Source organism: Oncorhynchus masou, chromosome 13 (assembly GCF_036934945.1).
Source record: "Oncorhynchus masou masou isolate Uvic2021 chromosome 13, UVic_Omas_1.1, whole genome shotgun sequence".
NCBI classification, from domain to species: domain Eukaryota; kingdom Metazoa; phylum Chordata; class Actinopteri; order Salmoniformes; family Salmonidae; genus Oncorhynchus; species Oncorhynchus masou.
This window is the reverse complement of record NC_088224.1, coordinates 92,356,451-92,378,837: the sequence shown is the minus strand read 5'-3', so window position 1 is coordinate 92,378,837 and position 22,387 is coordinate 92,356,451. Positions and strand designations below refer to the sequence as shown.

Here is a 22,387-nt window from a genome sequence, read left to right as displayed (position 1 = left end):
ATATTATTACCCTGGGGCTACGGAGTACTACTGATATTATTACCCTGGGGTGGAGTACTACTGATATTATTACCCTGGGGGTACGGAGTACTACTGATATTATTACCCTGGGGGCACGGAGTACTACTGATATTATTACCCTGGGGGTACGGAGTACTACTGATATTATTACCCTGGGGCTAGGTATGGAGTACTACTGATATTATTACCCTGGGGGTACGGAGTACTACTGATATTATTACTGATATTATTACCCTGGGGGCATGGAGTACTACTGATATTATTACCCTGGGGCTATATTACCCTGGGGCTACGGAGTACTACTGATATTATTACCCTGGGGTGGAGTACTACTGATATTATTACCCTGGGGGTACGGAGTACTACTGATATTATTACCCTGGGGGTACGGAGTACTACTGATATTATTACCCTGGGGGTACGGAGTACTACTGATATTATTACCCTGGGGGTACGGAGTACTACTGATATTATTACCCTGGGGGTACGGAGTACTACTGATATTATTACCCTGGGGGGAGCACTACTGATATTATTACACTGGGGGTAGTACTACTGATATTATTACCCTGGGGGTACGGAGTACTACTGATATTATTACCCTGGGGGCAATACGGAGTACTACTGATATTATTACCCTGGGGCTAGGGGCTACGGAGTACTACTGATATTATTACCCTGGGGCTACGGAGTACTACTGATATTACTGATATTATTACCCTGGGGCTAGGGGTACGGAGTACTACTGATATTATTACCCTGGGGTACGGAGTACTACTGATATTATTACCCTGGGGTACGGAGTACTACTGATATTATTACCCTGGGGCTAGGGGTACGGAGTACTACTGATATTATTACCCTGGGGGTACGTGGTACTACTGATATTATTACCCTGGGGCTACGGAGTACTACTGATATTATTACCCTGGGGCTACGGAGTACTACTGATATTATTACCCTGGGGGTACGGAGTACTACTGATATTATTACCCTGGGGGTACGGAGTACTACTGATATTATTACCCTGGGGGTACGGAGTACTACTGATATTATTACCCTGGGGGTACGGAGTACTACTGATATTATTACCCTGGGGCTACTACTGATATTATTACCCTGGGGCTACGGAGTACTACTGATATTATTACCCTGGGGATACGGAGTACTACTGATATTTTTACCCTGGGGCTACGGAGTACTACTGATATTATTACCCTGGGGGTACGGAGTACTACTGATATTATTACCCTGGGGGTACGGAGTACTACTGATATTATTACCCTGGGGTACGGAGTACTACTGATATTATTACCCTGGGGCTACGGAGTACTACTGATATTATTACCCTGGGGCTAGGGGGCAGTGGAGTACTACTGATATTATTACCCTGGGGGCACGGAGTACTACTGATATTATTACCCTGGGGGTACGGAGTACTACTGATATTATTACCCTGGGGCTATGGAGTACTACTGATATTATTACCCTGGGGCTACGGAGTACTACTGATATTATTACCCTGGGGCTACGGAGTACTACTGATATTATTACCCTGGGGCTACGGAGCTATTATTACCCTGGGGGTAGGAGTACTACTGATATTATTACCCTGGGGTACGGAGTACTACTGATATTATTACCCTGGGGCTACGGAGTACTACTGATATTATTACCCTGGGGGTACGGAGTACTACTGATATTATTACCCTGGGGGTACGGAGTACTACTGATATTATTACCCTGGGGGTACGGAGTACTACTGATATTATTACCCTGGGGGACGGAGTACTACTGATATTATTACCCTGGGGCTAGGGTACGGAGTACTACTGATATTATTATCCTGGGGTGCGGAGTACTACTGATATTATTACCCTGAAATGGAGTACTACTGATATTATTACCCTGGGGGTACGGAGTACTACTGATATTATTACCCTGGGGGTACGGAGTACTACTGATATTATTACCCTGGGGTACGGAGTACTACTGATATTATTACCCTGGGGGTACGGAGTACTACTGATATTATTACCCTGGGGGTACGGAGTACTACTGATATTATTACCCTGGGGGTGGAGTACTACTGATATTATTACCCTGGGGGTACGGAGTACTACTGATATTATTACCCTGGGGGTACGGAGTACTACTGATATTATTACCCTGGGGGTGCGGAGTACTACTGATATTATTACCCTGGGGGTACGGAGTACTACTGATATTATTACCCTGGGGGTACGGAGTACTACTGATATTATTACCCTGGGGCTAGGGGGTAACGGAGTACTACTGATATTATTACCCTGGGGCGGAGTACTACTGATATTATTACCCTGGGGTACGGAGTACTACTGATATTATTACCCTGGGGCTAGGGGTACGGAGTACTACTGATATTATTACCCTGGGGCTGGGGGTACGGAGTACTACTGATATTATTACCCTGGGGGTATGGAGTACTACTGATATTATTACCCTGGGGGTACGGAGTACTACTGATATTATTACCCTGGGGGTACTAGTACTACCTGATATTATTACCCATCTGGTGTCCCATGTCTAAACCAGTCCCTAATTAAAGGGGAGTACTACTGATAATTAAAGGGGAAGAATGCTGGTGTCCCAGGTCTAAACCAGTTATAATTAAAGGGGAAGAATGCTGGTGTCCTAGGTCTAAACCAGTTAATTAAAGGGGAAGAATGCTGGTGTCCCAGGTCTAAACCAGTCCCTGGGGGAAGAATGCTGGTGTCCTGATATTATCTAAACCAGTCCCTAATTAAAGGGGACTAATGCTGATATTATTACCCTGGGGCTAGAATGCTGGTGTCCCAGGTCTAAACCAGTCCCTAATTAAAGGGGGGGTTTCCCAGGTCTAAACCAGTATTATTAGAATGCTGGTTTCCCAGGTCTAAACCAGTCCCTATTACCCTTGGGGTATGCTGGTTTACCAGGTCTAATACCAGTCCCTAATTAAAGGAAGAACTACTGATTTCCCAGGTCTACCTGATCCCTTATTAAACCCATGCTGGTGTCCCATGTCTAAACCAGTCCCTAATTAAAGGGGAAGAATGCTGGTGTCCCAGGTCTAAACCAGTCCCTAATTAAAGGGGAAGAATGCTGGTGTCCCAGGTCTAAACCAGTCCCTAATTAAAGGGAAGAATGCTGGTGTCCCAGGTCTAAACCAGTCCCTAATTAAAGGGGAAGAATGCTGGTGTCCCAGGTCTAAACCAGTCCCTAATTAAAGGGTAAGAATGCTGGTGTCCCAGGTCTAAACCAGTCTCTAATTAAAGGCGAAGAATGCTGGTGTCCCAGGTCTAAACCAGTCCATAATTAAAGGGGAAGAATGCTGGTGTCCCAGGTCTAAACCAGTCCCTAATTAAAGGGGAAGAATGCTGGTGTCCCAGGTCTAAACCAGTCCATAATTAAAGGGGAAGAATGCTGGTATCCCAGGTCTAAACCAGTCCCTAATTAAAGGGGAAGAATGCTGGTGTCCCAGGTCTAAACCAGTCCTAATTAAAGGCGAAGAATGCTGGTGTCCCAGGTCTAAACCAGTCCCTAATTAAAGGGGAAGAATGCTGGTATCCCAGGTCTAAACCAGTCCCTAATTAAAGGGGAAGAATGCTGGTGTCCCAGGTCTAAACCAGTCCATAATTAAAGGCGAAGAATGCTGGTATCCCAGGTCTAAACCAGTCCCTAATTAAAGGGGAAGAATGCTGGTGTCCCAGGTCTAAACCAGTCCCTAATTAAAGGGAAGAATGCTGGTATCCCAGGTCTAAACCAGTCCCTAATTAAAGGGGAAGAATGCTGGTGTCCCAGGTCTAAACCAGTCCCTAATTAAAGGGGAAGAATGCTGGTATCCCAGGTCTAAACCAGTCCCTAATTAAAGGGGAAGAATGCTGGTGTCCCAGGTCTAAACCAGTCCCTAATTAAAGGGGAAGAATGCTGGTGTCCCAGGTCTAAACCAGTCCCTAATTAAAGGGGAAGAATTTGAATTTGAGGGGATTCTATATCTATGAGAGAGACACTCATCTTATCTGCTCTACATGTTTATTACGGGCAGACAGATCCTATGGCTCTGAGGTTCTGTGTGTCTGGTAGGTGCACTGGGAACTGCAGCAGTTGAAACCATGTTTCTGGACTTCATGGAGAGACTTGGAGTGTTTTTGGGTTATAAATCTTTGCCCCCTTCCTCCTCCTCCTCCACCCCTGGCCTCCTCTTCCTCCTCCTCCTCCACCCTGGCCTCTCCTCTTCCTCTACCTCCTCCTCCTCCACCCCTGGCCTCTCCTCTTCCTCCACCTCCTCCTCCACCCCTGACCTCTACTCTTCCTCCACCTCCTCCTCCTCCCCTGGCCTCTCCTCTTCCTCTACCTCCTCCCTCTCCTCTTCCTCCTCCTCCACCCCTGGCCTCTCCTCTTCCTCCTCCTCTTCCACCCCTGGCCTCTCCTCTTCCTCCTCCTCTTCCACCCCTGGCCTCTCCTCTTCCTCCTCATCCTCCACCTCTGGTCTCTTCCTCCTCCTCCACCCCTGGCCTCTCATCTCCTCTTCCTCCTCCACCCCTGGCCTCTCCTCTTCCTCCACCTCTGGCCTCTTCCTCCTCCTCCACCCCCTGGCCTCTCCTCTTCCTCCACTGCCTCCTCCACCCCTGGCCTCTCCTCTTCCTCCTCCCCCTGGCCTCTCCTCCTCCTCCACCCCTGGCTTCTCCTCTTACTCCCCCTCTACTCCTGGCCTCTTCCTCCACCTCCTCCTCCCTCTCCTCTACGCCTCCCTCTCCTCTACTCCTCTCCTCTTCCTCCACCTCCTCCTCCTCCCCTGGCCCCTCTTCCTCTACCTCCTCCCTCTTCTTCTCCTCCTCCTCCACCCCTGGCCTCTCCTCTTCCTCCTCCTTCCACCCCTGGCCTCTCCTCTTCCTCCTCCTCCTCCACCCCTGGCCTCTCTCCCTCTTCCTCCTCCTCCACCTCCTTCCTCCTCTCCACCCCTGGTCCTCTCTTCCTCCACTCCTCCTCCTCCACCCCTGGCCTCTCCTCTCCTCCACCCCTCCTCTCCTCCCTCCTCCTCCACCCCTGGCCTCTCCTCCTCCTCCTCCCCCTGGCCTCCACCACTTCTCCACCTCCTCCTCTCCTCCCCCCCCTCCTCCTGGCCTCTCCTCCACTTCTCTCCTCCTCCTCCCCTGGCCTCTCCCCTTCCTCCTCCTTCTCCCCTGGCCTCTCATCCCTCCTCTCCTCTTCCTCCTCCACCCCTGGCCTCTCCTCTTCCTCCTCCACCCCTCCACCCCTGGCCTCCTCCTCCACTCTCCCCCTCCCTCCCCTCCTATAGCCTTCTAGGCTCCATGTTTCCTCTACCTCGTATAATCTTTGCCATGGCCCGCGATGGTCTCCTCTTCTCCTTTCTGGCCAAGGTCAGTGAGAGGAAGTCGCCAATCAACTCCACCATTGCGTCAGGTTTCATGTCCGGTAAGACTGTGTTAGAGGTCAAGGGTTAAGCTCAGAGCTGATCTGTATCTGGCAGTAACAAGCCTATGCCCACCTGAGGAGGAGAGAGGGGGGTAGCAGACAGAGACTTTAGGTTGAACGGACTAAAGAGAACTGTGATTTAGTTAAGAACAAGTAAAACATTATGTGAAACAGACAGTCCATTAGTCTCGACTCTTCAAAAGTTTGAAAAATGCTGTCGTTTCTCTTCATTATTTTCTGTATGTGAATTGAAGGTGACTACTGTATGTCTAGCCTACTGGTTGTTGTGATACTGTACCGTGACTTGAATATATTGTGTGTAACATTGTTCACAGGAAATGAAATCATAACGGGCAGTTGTAGAGTCACCCATCATGTTCATTCTTACTGTACAGTGCAGATGCCTAATGCCAGAATCAAATACAATCATGTCATTTGTTTTGGTGGTTTCCCAGACACAGATGTAAACCTCGTCCTGAAAAACAACTTATTTTAGATGGACTATCTGTGTCCAGGAACTCCGCCCATGAATGTGTGCATTGGCTTGTATTTTAAACGGGGTTATTCTGGGATAGATCCTGGCATATTTCTGAATGGTCTTTGACGCCTTCCTTACAGCGGTGATGGCCTTCCTGTTTGACCTGAAAGACCTGGTTGATCTGATGTCTATCGGCACCCTGCTCGCCTACACCTTGGTGGCAGCCTGTGTTCTAGTACTCAGGTTAGTACCCTACATACTACACCCTGCTAGCCTACACCTTGGTGGCAGCCTGTGTTCTAGTACTCAGGTTAGTACGCTACATACTACACCCTACACCCTGCTCGCCTACACCTTGGTGGCAGCCTGTGTTCTAGTACTCAGGTTAGTACCCTACATACTACACCCTACACCCTGCTAGCCTACACCCTGCTACCCTACACCCTGCTAGCCTACACCCTGTACCCTCCCTGCTACCCTTAGCTACCCTACACCCTGCTCGCCTACACCCTGCTACCCTACACCCTGCTAGCCTACACCTTGGTGGCAGCCTGCGTTCTAGTACTCAGGTTAGTACCCCCCCTACACCCTGCTACCCTACACCCTGCTAGCCTACACCTTGGTGGCAGCCTGTGTTCTAGTACTCAGGTTAGTACCCTACATACACACCTACACCCTGCTCGCCTACACCTTGGTGGCAGCCTGTGTTCTAGTACTCAGGTTAGTACCCTACATACTACACCCTACACCCTGCTCGCCTACACCTTGGTGGCAGCCTGTGTTCTAGTACTCAGGTTAGTACCCTACATACTGCACCCTACACCCTCCTAGCCTACACCTTGGTGGCAGCCTGTGTTCTAGTACTCAGGTTAGTACCCTACATACTACACCCTACACCCTGCTAGCCTACACCTTAGTGGCAGCCTGTGTTCTAGTACTCAGGTTAGTACCCTACATACTACACCCTGCTACCCTACACCCTGCTAGCCTACACCTTGGTGGCAGCCTGTGTTCTAGTACTCAGGTTAGTACCCTACATACTACACCCTACACCCTGCTAGCCTACACCTTGGTGGTAGCCTGTTTTCTAGTTCTCAGGTTAGTACCCTACACCCTGCTAGACTACACCTTAGTGGTAGCCTGTTTTCTAGTACTCAGGTTACTACCCTACATACTACACCCTACACCCTGCTAGCCTACACCTTGGTGGCAGCCTGTGTTCTAGTACTCAGGTTAGTACCCTACATACTACACCCTACACCCTGCTAGCCTACACCTTGGTGGCAGCCTGTTTTCTAGTACTCAGGTTAGTACCCTACATACTACACCCTACACCCTGCCTAGCCTACACCTTGGTGGCAGCCTGTGTTCTAGTACTCAGGTTAGTACCCTACATGCTACACCCTGCTAGCCTACACCTTGGTGGTAGCCTGTGTTCTAGTACTCAGGTTAGTACCCTACATGCTACACCCTGCTCGCCTACACCTTGGTGGTAGCCTGTGTTCTAGTACTCAGGTTAGTACCCTACATGCTACACCCTGCTCGCCTACACCTTGGTGGCTGCCTGTGTTCTAGTACTCAGGTTAGTACCCTACATGCTACACCCTGCTAGCCTACACCTTGGTGGCTGCCTGTGTTCTAGTACTCAGGTTAGTATCTGCATGGATGATCAGTTCTTGGATCCACAGCTCTGTCTGAATTTCAGAGTGGTTGCATTTCTTCAATCAAATCAAAATCAAATGTATTTATATAGCCCTTCGTACATCAGCTGATATCTCAAAGTGCTGTACAGAAACCCAGCCTAAAACCCCAAACAGCAAGCAATGCAGGTGTAGATGTGGGGTGGCCAGTCCTCTTCTGGCTGTGCCGGGTTTATAACAGAACATGGCCAAGATGTTCAAATGTTCATAAATGACCAGCATGGTCGAATAATAATAAGGCAGAACAGTTGAAACTGGAGCAGCAGCACGTTCAGGTGGACTGGGGACAGCAAGGAGTCATCATGTCAGGTAGTCCTGAGGCATGGTCCCTAGGGCTCAGGTCCTCCGAGAGAGAGGTGGCAGCTTACTGTTTTGCTTCTTTAATGTGGCTATTCTTTCTGTCCTGCAGGTACCAGCCAGAGCAATCCAGTAGGGCCTATCGGATGGCTTCCACGCTGGAGGAGCCAGAAACCTTAGAGTCCATTAACGAGGGCAGTGTGGGGATCCTGCCGGGAGCAGAGGAGGTGTTCTGTGCCAAAACCTGTTGTTCCCTCACAACACAGAACCCAACAACCTGTCTGGCTTCGTAGTCAACATCTGTACCAGTACATTAGGTAAGATACACACACACACCTATTCAGTTTTGTCCCTGCAGGAGTGTTAGCTCTGGTCACCTCCGTCTCGTCCTTACTGTCTCTGTCTCTCCCTGCAGGAGTGTTGGTGTGTATCTTCTGTGTGGTAGCAGTGCAGGGAGGCTTTGCTTCCTGGTCTGTCTCTCTACTGAGCCTCATATTTACAGCCTGTCTGGCAGTCACTCTACTGGTCTGGAGACAGCCTGAGAGCAAGACCAATCTCTCTTTCAAGGTATGTTCACTCAGCGGTACCCCACGGTCAGGGACATTTCCTCCCAGGGGCCAGTATGTTTAGAAATCTTCTCTCCCTCTTCTCCCTTCTCCCCTCCCTCCTCTCCTCACGTCTCCTCCCCTCTCCTCCTCTCCTCCTCTCCTCACGCCCCTCCTCTCCTCATGCCTCCTCCCTTCTCCTCCTCTCAGCCTCCACCTTCCTCACGCCTCCCCCTCTCCTTCTCACACCTCCTCTCTTCACGTTCCAGTCCCTCCTCCATGCCTCCTCTCCTCACGTCTCCTCCCCTCTCCTCCTCTCCTCACACCTCCTCTCTTCACGCCTCCTCCCCTCCTCACCTCATGCCTCCTCCCTTCTCCTCCTCTCCTCACGCCTCCTCCCCTCTCCTCATGCCTCCTCTCCTCCCTTCTCCTCTCTTCACGCCACCTCTCCTCTCCTCCCAGGTGCCCCTGCTTCCCTTCCTCCCAGTGGCCAGTATGTTTATCAACATCTTCCTGATGTGTCAGCTGGGCCGAGGAACCTGGATACGCTTCTCTTTCTGGATGATCATAGGTACACTACATTTATCTGTACTATATATACACTACATTTATCTGTACTATATATACCTATATGTACACTCTTTATATATACTATATATACCTACATTTATCTGTACTATATATATACACTACATTTATCTGTACTATATATACACTACATTTATCTACACCTTGGTATACACCTTTATCTGTTCTAGTACACTAGGTTTATCTGTACTATATATATATATACACTACATTTATCTGTACTATATATACACTACATTTATCTGTACTTATATATATACTCATTTATCCCTATATATACACTACATTTATCTGTACCCTGCTATATATACACCTTTATCTGTACCTATGTATATATACACTACATTTATCTGTACTATGTATATATACACTACATTTATCTGTACTATATATATATACACTACATTTATCTGTACTATATATACGCTACATTTATCTGTACTATATACACACTACATTTATCTGTACTATATATGCACTACATTTATATGTACTATATATATACACTACATTCATCTGTACTATATATACACTACATTTATCTGTACTATATATATGCACCATTTATCTGTACTATATATATATACACACTACATTTATCTGTACTATATATATATATACACTACATTTATCTGTCTATATATATATACACTACATTTATCTGTCCTATATATATATGGCAGCCTGTGTTACTTTATCTGTACTCATATTATATATACCCCTACATTTATCTGTACTATATATATACACACTACATTTATCTGTACTATGGTATATACACTACATTTATCTGTACTCAGGTTAGTACCCTACATTTATCTGTACTATATATACACTACATTTATCTGTACTATATATACATATATATACACTACATTTATATATACTATATATACACTACATTTATCTGTACTATATATATACACTACATTTATCTGTACTATATATACACTACATTTATCTGTACTATATATGGCTACATTTATCTGTACTATATATATATACACTACATTTATCTGTACTATATATACACTACATTTATCTGTACACCCTATATACACTACATTTATCTGTACTATATATATATATACACAGCCTGTACTATATATATACTACATTTTACTATGTATATATACACTACATTTATCTGTACTATGTATATATACACTACATTTATCTGTACTATATATATATACACTACATTTATCTGTACATATATACCTACATTTTCTAGTACTATTACACACTACATTTATCTGTACTATATATGCACTACATTTATATGTACTACCCTACACCCTGTACTATATATACACTACATTTATCTGTACAGCACTACATTTATCTAGTACTATATATATATACCACTACATTTATCTGTACTATATATATATATACACTACATTTATCTGTCCTATATATATATACACTACATTTATCTGTCTAGTATATATATATATAAATATATATATACACACTACATTTATCTGTACTATATATATATATATACTACATTTATCTACTACCCTGCTACACTACATTTATCTGTACTATATATATACACTACATTTATCTGTACATATATGTGTTCACTACATTTATCTGTACTATATATATATACACTATTTATCTGTACTATATATATACCCTACATTTATCTGTACTATATTATGGCAGCCTGTACTTCTAGTATATCACTACATTTATATGTACTATATATATACACTACATTTATCTGTACTATATATATATACACTACATTTATCTGTACTATATATTATATACTCAGGTACAAATCTGTACTATATATATGTATACACTACATTTATCTGTACTATATATATACACTACATTTATCTGTACTATATATATATACACTACATTTGTCTGTACTATATATATATATATATAAAACCTATATAATACACTACATTTATCTGTACTATATATATATACACTACATAGATCTGTACTATATATATATACACTACATTTATCTGTACTATATATATATATACACTACATTTATCAGTAACATGGCACTACATTTATCTGTACTATATATATATACACCAGCATTTATCTGTACTATATATATACACTACATTTATCTGTACTATATATATATATATATACACTACATTTATATGTACTATATATATACACTACATTTATCTGTACTATATATATATACAGGTATTTATCTGTACATATATATATATACACTACAGGTGTACTATATATATATATACACTACATTTATCTGTACTATATATATACACTACATTTATCTGTACTATATATATATACACTACATTTATCTGTACTATATATATATATATACATACATTTATATGTACTATATATATACACTACATTTATCTGTACTATATATATATACACTACATTTATCTGTACTATAGCAATCCATTTATCTGTACTATCGGATATATATACACACGCTGGATCTGTACTATATATATATATCCTACATTTATCTGTACTATGTGGGGATCACTACATTTATCTGTACTATAGCAGACATTTAGGTGTTCTGTATAAAATACCTGTTTATATTACTCATATATACACTACATTTATCTGTACAACCTGTTTATCTGTACTATATATATATATCAACATCTGTACCTGTACATTAGGTAATATACACACACATTTATCTATTCAGTTTTGTCCCTGCAGGATCTGTTATATATCTGGTCACTACATCCGTCTGTACTATATATGTATATATATACTCTCCTGCAGGAGTATATGTACTTCTGTGTGGTAGCAGTACATTTATCTGTACTATATATATATACACTACATTTATCTGTACTATATATATATACACTACATTTATCTGTACTATATATATATACACTACATTTATCTGTACTGTCTATATATACACTACATTTATCTGTACTATATCTGGAGACACTACATTTATCCTGAGATATAAGACCATATCTCTCATTTATATGTATGTTCACTATATACCCCTGTACTATCATATATATACTCTACATTTATCTCCCTATATATACACTACATTTATCTGTACTATATTATACACTCTTTATCCTTCTCCCCTCTACACTACATTTCCTGTACGTATCCTACCCTATCTGTACTATATATATACACTACATTTATCTGTACTATATATATATACACTACATTTATCTGTACTATATATATATACACTACATCCCCCTCTGTCCTCTCTCCTCCCTATATATATACACTACATTTATATCCTATATATATACACTACTTTATCTGTACTATATATATATACACTACATTTATCTGTACTATCCCCTCTACACTCATCTTATCTGTACTATATATATATATACACTACATTTATCTGTACTATATATATACCTACATTTATCTGTACTATATATATATACACTACATTTATCTGTACTATATATATATATATACCTACATTTATATGTACTATATATCACTACCTTTATCTACCTATATATATACACTACATTTATCTGTACTATATATATATATACCCACTACATTTATCTGTACTATATATATTATACTCCCATCTGTACTATATATATATATACACTATCAACATATCTTACTATATATATACACTGGGCCTGTACTATATACCTACACTACATTTATCTGTACTATATATATCATAGGTACACTACATTTATCTGTACTATATATATATATACACTTTTATCTGTACTATATATATATATACACTACATTTATCTGTACTATATATATATATACACTACATTTATCTGTACTATATATATATATATACATTTATCTGTACTATATATATACACTACATTTATCTGTACTATATATATATACACTACATTTTATCTGTACTATATATATATATATACACACTACATTTATCTGTACTATATATATACACTACATTTATCTGTACTATATATATATACACTACATTTATCTGTACTATATATATATACACTACATTTATCTGTACTATATATATATACACTACATTTATCTGTACTATATATATATACACTACATTTATCTGTACTATATATATATACACTACATTTATCTGTTTATATATACAATATATACACTACATTTATATGTACTATATATATATATACACTACATTTATCTGTACTATATATATATATACTACATTTATCTGTACTATATATACACTACATTTATCTGTACTATATATATACACTACATTTATCTGTACTATATATATATACACTACATTTATCTGTACTATATATACACTACATTTATCTGTACTATATATATATATATACACTACATTTATCTGTACTATATATACACTACATTTATCTGTACTATATATATATATACTACATATATCTGTACTATATATATACACTACATTTATATGTACTATATATATATATACTCTACATTTATCTGTACTATATATATATATACTCTACATTTATCTGTACTATATATACACTACATTTATCTGTACTATATATATATACACTACATTTATTTGTACTATATATACACTACATTTATCTGTACTATGTATATACACTACATTTATCTGTACTATATATATATATATATACACTACATTTATCTGTACTATATATATACTACATTTATCTGTACTATATATACACTACATTTATCTGTACTATATATATATACTACATTTATCTGTACTATATATACACTACATTTATCTGTACTATATATACACTACATTTATCTGTACTATACAGTGCCTTGCGAAAGTATTCGGCCCCTTGAACTTTGCGACCTTTTGCCACATTTCAGGCTTCAAACATAAAGATATAAAACTGTATTTTTTTGTGAAGAATCAACAACAAGTGGGACACAATTATGAAGTGGAACGACATTTATTGGATATTTCAAACCTTTTTAACAAATCAAAAACTGAAAAATTGGGCGTGCAAAATTATTCAGCCCCTTTATTTCAGTGCAGCAAACTCTCTCCAGAAGTTCAGTGAGGATCTCTGAATGATCCAATGTTGACCCAAATGACTAATGATGATAAATACAATCCACCTGTATGTAATCAAGTCTCCGTATAAATGCACCTGCACTGTGAGGTCCGTTAAAAGCGCAGAGAGCATCATGAAGAACAAGGAACACACCAGGCAGGTCCGAGATACTGTTGTGAAGAAGTTTAAAGCCGGATTTGGATACAAAAAGATTTCCCAAGCTTTAAACATCCCAAGGAGCACTGTGCAAGCGATAATATTGAAATGGAAGGAGTATCAGACCACTGCAAATCTACCAAGACCTGGCCGTCCCTCTAAACTTTCAGCTCATACAAGGAGAAGACTGATCAGAGATGCAGCCAAGAGGCCCATGATCACTCTGGATGAACTGCAGAGATCTACAGCTGAGGTGGGAGACTCTGTCCATAGGACAACAATCAGTCGTATATTGCACAAATCTGGCCTTTATGGAAGAGTGGCAAGAAGAAAGCCATTTCTTAAAGATATCCATAAAATGGGTGGTTTAAAGTTTGCCACAAGCCACCTGGGAGACACACCAAACATGTGGAAGAAGGTGCTCTGGTCAGATGAAACCAAAATTGAACAATGCAAAACATTATGTTTGGCGTAAAAGCAACACAGCTCATCACCCTGAACACACCATACCCACTGTCAAACATGGTGGTGGCAGCATCATGGTTTGGGCCTGCTTTTCTTCAGCAGGGACAGGGAAGATGGTTAAAATTGATGGGAAGATGGATGGAGCCAAATACAGGACCATTCTGGAAGAAAACCTGATGGAGTCTGCAAAAGACCTGAGACTGGGACGGAGATTTGTCTTCCAACAAGACAATGATCCAAAACATAAAGCAAAATCTACAATGGAATGGTTCAAAAATAAACATATCCAGGTGTTTAGAATGGCCAAGTCAAAGTCCAGACCTGAATCCAATCGAGAATCTGTGGAAATAACTGAAAACTGCTGTTCACAAATGCTCTCCATCCAACCTCACTGAGCTTGAGCTGTTTTGCAAGGAGGAATGGGAAAAAATGTCAGTCTCGATGTGCAAAACTGATAGAGACATTACATTTAAGTCATTTAGCAGACGCTCTTATCCAGAGCGACTTACAAATTGGATACCCCAAGCGACTTACAGCTGTAATCGCAGCAAAAGGTTGGCGCTGCAAAGTATTAACTTAAGGGGCTGAATAATTTTGCACGCCCAATTTTTCAGTTTTTGATTTGTTAAAAAAGTTTGAAATATCCAATAAATGTCGTTCCACTTCATGACTGTGTCACACTTGTTGTTGATTCTTCACAAAAAAATACAGTTTTATATCTTTATGTTTGAAGCCTGAAATGTGGCAAAAGGTCGCAAAGTTCAAGGGGGCCGAATACTTTCGCAAGGCACTGTGTATATATATATACACCATTTATCTGTACTATATATATATATATATATACACTACATTAATCTGTACTATAGATTAAATATGACCTATATTTACACTACATTTATCTGTACTATAGATTAAATATGACCTATAGATACAATAGTTTGGACACAGCTACTCTTTCCAGGGTTTTTATTTATTTTTACTATTTTCTACATTGTAGAATAATAGTGAAGACATCAACACTCTGAAATAACACATATGGAGTCATGTTGTAACCAAAAAAGCGTTCAACAAATAAACATATATTTTATATTTGCCTTGATGACAGCTTTGCACACTCTTGGCGTTCTCTCAACCAGCTTCACCTTTCGAACCCTTCTCCCAGGTTTCATCATCTACTTTGGCTATGGGATCCGTAACAGTGTAGAAGCTGCTTTAGCCAATACTGACGGTAACCTGCACAGATACAAGCCAGACTGCACTCTCAGTGGACAGCCAATGGACATCGAGAAGGAAGTGTTCCTACACAACGGCCTGGACCTGGACAACACAGTGGACGAGGAGGACGGGGACCTCTAGAGGTTGGGAGGTGCAGTGCACTTCCCAAATGCTACTATCCGATTACTATCCGATTACTTTATCTGATTACTTTATCTATCTTTTAACGGTCAGATTAGTGCCATATACTGTCAGAAATATCTTCACGTGAAGGGGGACAATCATGTACAGTCAGAACGAGCTCTATTAGGATCTTGTGTTGCGTAGTATCAAACCAGACACGGGTCTCTTCACATTGGGCAGTGGTCCACCATACCAGTTCCACGTCCACTGCTCATGACTCTGTTAGTGATGTCAGTAGTAAGCACCAAACCAACCAGTCCGTCTGTCATTGTTAGCACAAAGCAGGACGACTATCACACTTCTCTTGGAAGAAGGAAAGGGCTTGAAAGGATCTGTGGCCCTTAACATTTTATTGAAATTTGTTGGAAATACTGAATAGTCTATAATTTCACACTGAAGAGCAGCATTTCTTCCATTACTGGTTGATTACCATGCAGTCTATCGCCCTCTGCTGGAGTCCTGGTGTCACTGCATGATAGATGCTGATAGATAGAGAATGTGTCACAAGGGCACCCTATTCCCTATATAGTGCACTACTTTTGACCAGGACCCATAGTGGGCACAGTGCTGGTTGCTGTGTCCCCTCCTCTACTAGTCATGTCAACATCATCCTCCCCAATTTCATTACTTACAATGTTAATTAACATACTCTGCTTCTTATCTTCAAATATATTGACTTATTGATGACAACAAGTGATGTTTTTTCATTCATATGTGCAAAGCCATCTCTGAGTCAATACAGCTGCACTTCCTTGTTTGATTGAACATCATATTCAGGATGTAATGAATTATAATTGATACGTCTCAAATTACAACTACAGTATGAATTGAGGTGAGTGTTTAAGGTAATAAGCTGGCATTGTTCCAACTTCCATTGTAGAGGAGTGATGATTTACAGAATGTTGCACGAGCCTCCTTCTCCTTCTTCTCCTCCTTCTTCTTCTCCTTCTTCGTCTTCTTCTTCTCCTCCTTCTACTCCTTCTTCTCCTTCGTCTTCTTCTTCTTCTTTGTCTTCTACTCCTTCTCCTTCTTCTCCTCCTTCTTCTTCTCCTCCTTCTTCTTCTTCTTTGTCTTCTACTCCTTCTCCTTCTTCTCCTCCTTCTTCTCCTTCTTCTCCTCCTTCTTCTTCTCCTTCTTCGTCTTCTCCTCCTCCTCCTTCTACTTCTTTTCCTTCTCTTCCTTGTTCTTCTCTTCCTTGTTCTTCTTCTCTTCCTTGTTCTTCTTCTCTTCCTTGTTCTTCTTCTCTTTCTTGTTCTTCTTCTCTTCCTTGTTCTTCTTCTCTTCCTTCTCCTTCTTCTCTTCCTCCTTCTCTTCCTTCTTCGCTTCCTTCTTCTCCTTCTCCTTCGCTTCCTTCTTCTCTTCCTTCTTCTCCTTCGCTTCCTTCTTCTCTTCTTTCTCCTCCTTCTTCTCTTCCTTCTTCTTATTGCACACTATGAGAGTTCCTCATAGTCAACTATGTCAACTTCCTCATAGTTAACTTTTTGATTGCATCAAAAAACCAATGCACATGTATGTCCAACTTAAGTAATAAGGCCCGAGGAGGTGTGGTATATGGCCAATATACCACGGCTAAGGACTGTTCGTGTGCACGACGCATTGCGGAGTTCCTGGATACAGCCCTTACCCGTGCTATACCTGTATTGGCCATATACCACAACCTCCCCGAGGTGCCTTATTGCTATTATAAACTGGTTACTAACGTAACTAGAGCAGTTAAAATGTATACCCATGGTATAGGGTCTGATATAACATGTCTGTCAGCCAATCAGCATTTAGGGCTCAAACCACCCAGTTTATAATCTAATATAGTACAATATTGCATTTACAGTTACTGTAAATTAAAATAAGTTACATTTATAAATGAGCACATCCTCAGCGTGTGAGGGAATTGAGTTAGCCTACGTCCCAAATGGCACCCTATTCCCTGTATACTGTACTACTGTTGACCAGAGCCCGGTTTAAAAGTAGTGCATTATATAAGGAACAGGGTGCTATTTGGGATGCTTCCCAAGTTACTTCAGGAGTTAACTTTAAGTGCCTACTTTGTCAGCCAGACGATCATGATCACCGGAATGAAATGTTAAATGATGACTAGTCAACATAGGTTAAAGGGGGAGACCTAGTCAGTTGAATGCATTGAACTGAAATGTGTCTTCCGCATAACCCTCTGAATCAGGGGTGGCTGGGTAGCCTAGTGGTTAGAACGTTGGGCAGGTAACCCACATCTGCCGTTCTGCCCCTGAACAAGGCAGTTAACCCTCTGAATCAGGGGTGGCTGGGTAGCCTAGTGGTTAGAACGTTGGGCAGGTAACCCACATCTGTCGTTCTGCCCCTGAACAAGGCAGTTAACCCTCTGAATCAGGGGTGGCTGGGTAGCCTAGTGGTTAGAACGTTGGGCAGGTAACCCACATCTGTCGTTCTGCCCCTGAACAAGGCAGTTAACCCTCTGAATCAGGGGTGGCTGGGTAGCCTAGTGGTTAGAACGTTGGGCAGGTAACCCACATCTGTCGTTCTGCCCCTGAACAAGGCAGTTAACCCTCTGAATCAGGGGTGGCTGGGTAGCCTAGTGGTTAGAACGTTGGGCAGGTAACCCACATCTGTCGCTCTGCCCCTGAACAAGGCAGTTAACCCTCTGAATCAGGGGTGGCTGGGTAGCCTAGTGGTTAGAACGTTGGGCAGGTAACCCACATCTGTCGTTCTGCCCCTGAACAAGGCAGTTAACCCTCTGAATCAGGGGTGGCTGGGTAGCCTAGTGGTTAGAACGTTGGGCAGGTAACCCACATCTGTCGTTCTGCCCCTGAACAAGGCAGTTAACCCTCTGAATCAGGGGTGGCTGGGTAGCCTAGTGGTTAGAACGTTGTGCAGGTAACCCACATCTATCGTTCTGCCCCTGAGCAAGGCAGTTAACCCACTGTTCCCTGGTAGGCCGTCATTGTAAATAAGAATGTGTTCTTAACCGACTTGCCTCAATGGGCAGCAGGGTAGCCTAGTGGTTAGAGTGGAGGGGTGGCAGGGTAGCCTAGTGGTTAGAGCGTTGGACTAGTAACCAAAAGGTTGCAAGTTCAAATCCCCAAGCTGACAAGGTACAAATCTGTCATTCTGCCCCTGAACAGGCAGTTCACCCACTGTTCCTAGGCTGTCATTGAAAATAAGAATTTGTTCTTAACTGACTTGCCTGGTAAAATAAAGGTAAAATTAAAAAAAAAAAAAAATTAAATGTTGGAAACACCTGAGAGATGTAGGGGGCTGCCGCCGTCTAGGGAACGGTTGTTGTTGGGGCTTCACTATTTTTCCACCTTACCACTTTTATCATGATGGTATCTTGTGTGATTTGCTATTTATAGTATTATAATGTGTTTGGCCAAATGTGTCACTGAGTAATATCATTGTGTGATTTTCCTCAAAAGAAATGTGGAATCATTTTTTTCTTCCTCAAAGACGTTGCACCAAAACATTTTTATTCATAGAACAAGACCATATCAAAATCCTAAATTATTCATTGTCTCCAACATGTTGGTGAAAAAACTCGGTTCACGTCCAAATCAGACTCTCCCCAAATTCGCCACAATATTTACTGCCATGAACTATAACGTCTTTGAAATGTTTTTTGTTTTTTAAATTTCTGAATGTTTAGTGACTTATTATGATACAATCCCCTGTTAACCCTCATTCATTATGTAAATATTGGGTACTTTTGTTGTAGATTTATTGTCCGTTTGTACTCTTATGAAGCCAGATCTGTGCATGTGTGTCCGCTGCTCAGTCCTGATACAAACACATTGGTATGCCTCTTTATAAGATAAAGAGACTGCTACTCTCCTAGCCTGGTTAAACCAAACTGAATGAAGTACTCACTATGGTAAATGTAGCATTCACACTGGTTTAACCAGGCTACTATTTTCCTCTTCCGCTAAGGTTGAAAAGTCAAGTTGGACACTTAGCCAATATGTATGTCTGTTTTTTCAGCTGTGCTTTGAGTGAACTTATTAGCACAATGTTGTGTTTCCTGTTGGAACTGTGATCGTTACTGTCATCACTGTGTGTGTTTTCATGGCTGAGTGCTGACAGCGTTTGTCTTCTTGGTGCTAATATGAAATACAGCTACTGTACATTGCATAGAGTAATGACAACAGTCTGGCAGTAGAGGGCAGTGTTCTGGTAATGACAACAGTCTGCCAGTAGAGGGCAGTGTTCTGATGAAATAATGTGGTACATTGGTTGAATTGAAATATAGTTGTGTATTATTGTTAGTGTATATTTGGAGGCTGTGTATTGCTATAAGTATTTATTTTAATGTGTGCTAAAAACAAAGAAAGTTTAAAAAAGCTTTGAAAACCAGGTTTTCTGTCCTAAATCTGAATCCTAGACATATGGATGTAATGTTCTGGCCTTTGAAACGTGTCCAAAAGCTAGCTTTACCCTGCTGGATCCACAGGCTACTGACAATGTTATCTGCGTCCCAAATTGCATCCTATTGCCTACATAGTGCACTACTTTACCAGGCTCCATATGACTTTGGTCAAAAGTAGTGCACTATATAGGGACTAGGGTTCAATTTGGGACACTGAGTAAGGGTTCGATTCAGGAAGAGTCATAGACCTTTATAGACATGGCTGTGAGTTCAGGTTTCATAGAGGAGGGGCAAATCTCTGAATCTGTTTGTTTTTTAATCTGCTTGTGTCTGGTTTTTTTTGGACCATTAATTTGAAGGCCGGTATTCAATGCAAGATGTATTGTAGTGTGTCTCACAATAACAATTCACCTTTTCTACAGCGTTCGCTGAGATCGCTGTGCATTTCGGCTTAAGCGTCCATGACCTTTCTTACATGTCTGTTCTAGTGGGCTGTACGATAACACGCCTTGGATTGAGTCCCTGGACAAACTGTGTCAAGTCTATTACTGTATTTTGATACTGTAATGAATCGTCTGGCTTCTGCCATCTGTTTATCAGCTGCTGTAAATAAAACCAACTTTAAAACATTTGTCTCCTTGTTCATTATTTTTTTCTTTTATTTTATCAACCAAGACACGTCCTCATTCCAGAAAATTATCTTGAGTTTCAGTTTGTTTTGTTCTGTTTTGTCTTTATGATATGAGAAGTATCTCTAATGGGTTCCCTATGTATTACGTAGTGTACACTTGGGCCGGAGCCCTAAATGTAGTCCACTGTAATGGAATAGGGTGCTGTGTGGGACACCATATTATGAATTTGTCTTTCTATTTTGTTATGTAACAAATTAATCTTCCTTGATACAGTTTTCTCCAGACGGGTTACCCAGAAGAGAGGATTATGTGGTTGAATCACAAGAGATGTGCTGCAGTGTCGTTCGTGGCTATGGAGGGTAGAGGTGTGTGTGTGTGTGTGTGTGTGTGTGTGTGTGTGTGTGTGTGTGTGTGTGTGTGTGTGTGTTTCTCAATGTCATGAATTGAGATCAGACGTGCCTATTGTCACTCATTCTGTCTTTATGGAAGGTTTTCATACAAACATATTTGGCTGTGAGTCCCAAAAGGTTGTACACTATATAGGGAACAACACAACACATTTTGACATAGAAAACATGGCTATTAGATAAGTGTTGAGTGTTAAATATGATGACTGTGAACTAAATGCCAGGCCCTATAACCCAGTGGAAGTAGGCTACTTTCACACCTTTGCAAAGATCCCATTTAGATGGACTACCACCAGCAAACTAGGTAGAAATCAAATCCAATTTAATGAGTCACGTGCCGAATACAACAGGTGTAGTAGACCTTACAGTGAAATGCTGAATACAACAGGTGTAGTAGACCTGACAGTGAAATGCTGAATACAACAGGTGTAGTAGACCTGACAGTGAAATGCTGAATACAACAGGTGTAGTAGACCTGACAGTGAAATGCTGAATACAACAGGTGTAGTAGACCTTACAGTGAAATGCTGAATACAACAAGTGTAGTAGACCTCACAGTGAAATGCTGAATACAACAGTTGTAGTAGACCTTACAGTGAAAAGCTGAATACAACAGGTGTAGTAGACCTCACAGTGAAATGCTGAATACAACAGGTGTAGTAGACCTCACAGTGAAATGCTGAATACAACAGGTGTAGTAGACCTCACAGTGAAATGCTGAATACAACAGGTGTAGTAGACCTCACAGTGAAATGCTGAATACAACAGGTGTAGTAGACCTCACAGTGAAATGCTGAATACAACAGGTGTAGTAGACCTCACAGTGAAATGCTGAATACAACAGGTGTAGTAGACCTCACAGTGAAATGCTGAA

The 22,387-nt window shown here is 41.2% G+C and overlaps 1 pseudogene; it reads left to right on the top strand.

The window, feature by feature from the left end:
• Positions 1-17,123, top strand: part of LOC135553230 (high affinity cationic amino acid transporter 1-like) — a 64,461-nt pseudogene extending 47,338 nt beyond the window's left edge.
• Positions 17,124-22,387: the final 5,264 nt, after the last annotated feature.